Below are 4,928 nucleotides of genomic sequence, written 5' to 3' on the forward strand. Positions count from 1 at the left end.
GGCAAAAGATGTTCCCTTTCTTGTCTATCATAAAGGTTCACAGCTGACACCCGTATACTAAAAGACAGGCTAAGGACCAAAAAGCATAGCAAATTTATTTGATCATAGTTTTACATGACATGAAGATTTCAGACTGAAAAGCTATAGACTCAGGGTGAATTATCACTTTTTAAACTTAGGTTCAAGGAAGCATGGGCAGCCATATAGAAAGGTGCTTGGACAAAAATAGTAAGATACAATGGTACTAGAAGACATAGGGAAACCCAGAATAGCCTGTCTAGATTATTCTTGGCCTCTCTGTGCAGCATTCCTATCTCTCAGGTATAGGGAAGAAACCTTTGTGGAATGGGGATCTTATGATCTACTATCAGACAAGGTGGGTCAGAGCATTTCTTTACAGCCAATTCCAAGTCAGAAAGGTAGAGGATGTCATATTTTTATGCTTTGTAGCTTATTTGGGGGAAAATGTTCTAGATTCTATTACCCAGCTTAGAGAAGATACATTGTAGTTTCTTTAGCTTGTTTTGTGGGGGAGAAACAGGGATGGGAGACAGTACAGACCAGAGAGAAACTGCTGCTGAAGGTGCTTCTGAGGTCTTCAATTTGTTTTCCGAGTTGCAACACTGGTAAGACAAGGAAATACTTTCTTCCTTAGCATCCAGCAGGAATACAGCCTTGCTGACACGTTCATTTTAGCCCATCGTTACCTATGTCAGACTTCTAACCCACAGAACTTCAAAATGATAAAGTCGTGTTTTAAGCTGCTTAATTTATGGTACTTTATTACAGCAGCAATACAAAACAGATACAGACAGGCTATGCCATCAATAGAGATAGAGCAGTCAAGAAGGAAGATAAGGCTTGTTTGCAGAGGTCAGAGGTGGATGAGAAGCTGATGGATTATACTTTGGACATTCTGGATATCATGTGTGTAGTTTTTGGAACTTCAGCAATAGAAAGAAAGGAACATCAATGTTTTGAATGGAAGAGAAGGATGTAATAATCAACATTTGTTAATTATCTACAAGGTTTTTGGTTCTTTCACCAAATTATTTGCGTCTCATAATACCTAGAAGGTGGGTTCATTTGTTTTGTTTGACCTTATTTTTCCAGGTAAGTGGCTAGAGGTTAGGAGATATGAAAATAAAATTATTCAGCTAATGATAGGCAGAGATCTAAACTCATATCTGACCCAGTCTGATTCTAGACTGAGTTATTTTCATCATTACGTAGTTCTATGTTTCTACTGAAGCAGTGAGGAGAGAAGTCAGGGGAGTTCCTGACAGATGTCCCCAGTCCCCTCAAATACACAGAAAGTGAGCTCCTCAACAAGAAGTGTCAAGGGTAAGAGGTCACTTTAAGGGGTTAGAGGTAAGTAAAGTTCAGAACAATGTAGTGGGAAAGGAGATACATCTTTGGTAATCTGGAAAGGATGTTTCTCAGAAAAAAAATTTCTTCACATCATGAGGTCACTAGCTCCAAGACCAGTGGCTATTTTGGATAATGTTAGCAGTGACTCACTCACTGTCTGTTTGGTCCAGTGGTGTGGCAGGAGGGGTTGTAAGGCTGGGCAGTTAGGGGATCTGATTCTTCCACCCCCACAGTGTCTATTCCTGGGCCTCCTTGCTATGGAAAGAGGAGGTGATCAAAAGGATTTCCCCAATGTCTAAAGGTTCCCAGGAAGCAGAAAAAGCAATGACTGATTTACAAATTGAGAACTGCAGTCTTATTGGCTCAATGACTGAGGTCTTCTGGGCTTCCTACTCTTCTTCTTGTCCATCTGTCATGAGGTGGATCTAAGAGCCAAAAGACTTTGGTCTTAGTCCACTTCAATAGTTCACAAGCTTGGGCACACAGCCAACATTTACTGGACACTTAGAAGGTGGCCATAATCTTACAAAATGTTTTCTTTTGACACCCACTGTGCTAATGAAGAAATGGAAGTTCTGAAAGGCTCAATAACTTGCCCAACTTCACATAGTAAATACAGCAGCTGAAATTTAAAACCTAGTTTATCCAACTCCAAATCCCATACTTGATCCATTTTGCCGTGAATTAAGTACTCCCAGTTGCAGCAGGGAAATATAGGGACAGTGTAGTCATGTAGCAACGAAAGACATGGGACACTGTTGGCAAGTTCTGACACTGCTGGAGGGAAATGCATGGGGAGGCTTCTCCCAGGAGGTAGCCTTGGAGCTGGGCTCAAGTGTGGAAGAGTCTCTGGCCAGAAGAAAATTTCTGGTAAAGGAAAGACACACCACAAAGGCAAGAAGATAGTGGATGCATTTGGGAAGAGTGAGTAGGCAGACAACCACGATAATGAGTCAAGAGCTTATGACATTAGTTGTCACATATGATGACAGAAGATTCTGTGAAAAGCAACCCTAACACTATCACTGAGACCTAGAGCCATGCTGATTTTATGCATTCCCTCACAAGAAATGAAAACATTTGGGTTTACTTACCATCCTGTTCAGTGGGATGCTTATTGAATATGTGTCTGGGTAACTTTTCTGCTGAGAACTATTTGTTCCAAGATGTAAGATCCACACATGTAGTCCAGCCTTCAGTTAGTCACTCACATAATATGGCCATCCCATCACAAGGCACACCATCCACTCAGAATGTTTTTTAAATAGAGGAAAATTTGCATCCCAGAACTGTGTTCCCCAGAAACTTTCTTCCTTATTTTGATCCTCATTTGGATAAAGTGACACTAACAGTGGGTTATATGCTTTTTTCATGTTTGTTATTCAGTCTTCAATATTAAACATTTCAAATGGCTGCCTAATTGTTCGTAAATGTGGCATTATTAACTTTCTGTATTTTGTACATTGAAACTTATAATATGTTGTTATTTTCATGTAGGATGAAATAATCATGTGTTTTTTTAATCCTTTGAATTATTTTCTGAAATGGGATTAATTGATCAATCCCACTTTTCTTCTGAAGGTTTTATGATATACTGTTATCATTAATCAGTCTTTTTTTATTTTATGAAAAAATAAAATCAATTTTCCTAACAAAATAATGAGATTAACAATAGTTAATACACTGTGTATTATTAGCTTCAAAGTAGTTACTCAGAGGTCATCCCTCCCGCCACTCCCGGCCCAGGGGTAGGGGCTTCTGAGGTACTGTCCCACTGCTTTTGGTCCAGAGGAAGGGGTTTCCCGGCCACCATCCCTCCCACCGCTCCCAGCACAGAAGAAAGGGCTTTGGGGCCGCCCTCCATCATGTGGCTCCCAGCCCAGAGGAAGGGGCTTCTGGGCCACCATCCCTACCGCCGCTCCTGGCCCCTGTCCCACCTCTCCCAGCTCAGAGGAGGTGAGCCGCGCAAAACGCCAACAGCACTCCCCCTGCCCCCCCAGTGGAAATGAAAAAACACTTAAATAAGTCTCAAAACCAGACTTCCAGATCACCTACAGCAACCCCAAAGGGAAATGAGATGGGACACTCTGATACTCAACCAGCTTGACCCACTGAACTGGCAACAAAAGGGGATCTGGAAAAAACGAAATCAGAAATAATTTCTCAGATAACAGGAGAAATTGTGCTCCTAGTGCAAGACATTATTGATGAATCTAGAGAGGAGTTGAGGAACATGATGGAATCCCAACATAGGAAACAAATGGAATCCATAAAACAGATGCAAATAGATTTCCAGGAGATGAAAAACTCCACTGAAAGTCTACACAGCAGAATGAGCCAATGTGAGGACAGAATTATGGATATAGAAGATAAGATTGCAATTAGTGACCAGGAAAAGAAAAATTGCTTCAAAATTGTAATGGAACATGAGAAATCAATCCAGCAGCTGCTAGACAATGCAAAAAAGAATAACATAAGACTGATTGGGCTCAATAAAGAAACAGAGAGAGTGCAGGTGACATAAAAAAACTCTTCACAGAAGCAATGGCCAAAAACTTCCCAAGCAGGGGAAAAGAGTTTGACATACAGATAAGTGAGGCATATAGGACTCCAAATAGCCTTGATCAAATAAAAAAAACTACACATAGGCATATAATTGTTAAGATTCCAGAAACACAACAGAAGAGCAAAGTTCTACAAGCAGTTAGAGAAAAGAAACAAATCACATACAAAGGAAAGCCCATCAGAATCACAGCAGACTTCTCAACACAAACCATCAAGGCAAGAAGAGCTTGGAGTGACATATTCCAAGCCCTAAAAGAAAACAGCCTCCAACCCAGATTGATGTACCCTGCAAAACTATCTTTCCAAATTGATGGAGAAATAAGATACTTTCATGACAAAGAGCACTTTAGGAACTTCATGAATACCAAACCAGCACTCCAAAAAATTTTACACAATATCCTAGGAACAGACATTGAGGATCACAACCCCAGGAAGCAAAGCAGAATGAACCCAGCTGGCATGACAAGAAATTAAATGTAAAGGGGGAGAACTCAACAAAAGTAAAAGTCATGGCAATGACAAATCAATAAGTTTCAGTTATAACAATCAATGTTAATGGTCTCAATTCACCAATCAAAAGAAATAGACTGGCAGAATGGGTCAAGAAGCAAAATCCAACAATATGCCACACACAAGAAACACACAATACAAAATGAAACTCATAGACTGAAAGGTAAAGGGTGGAAAACAATAATCCATGCGACGGGAACCCAAAATAAAGCAGGAGTAGCTAGCTTCTTTGCAGATCAAGTAGATTTGAAACCAACATCGATTAAGAGAGACAAAGAAGGACACTGCCTCCTTGTAAAGGGAACAATCCAAGAGGAAGAGATGGCAATCATAAATATCTATGCACCAAACACTAGTGTGCTCAACTATATAAAACAAATACTAATGGACAAGAAAAGTCATATATACACTAATACAACTGTAGTGGGGGACCTCAACACCCCACTGTCACAAATAGATAGATCAACTAGACAAAAAATAAG

Source organism: Heterocephalus glaber, unplaced genomic scaffold (genome assembly GCF_053883595.1).
Source record: "Heterocephalus glaber isolate CG9 unplaced genomic scaffold, H.glaber_assembly_v1.0 deba00000470, whole genome shotgun sequence".
NCBI classification, from domain to species: Eukaryota; Metazoa; Chordata; class Mammalia; order Rodentia; family Bathyergidae; genus Heterocephalus; species Heterocephalus glaber.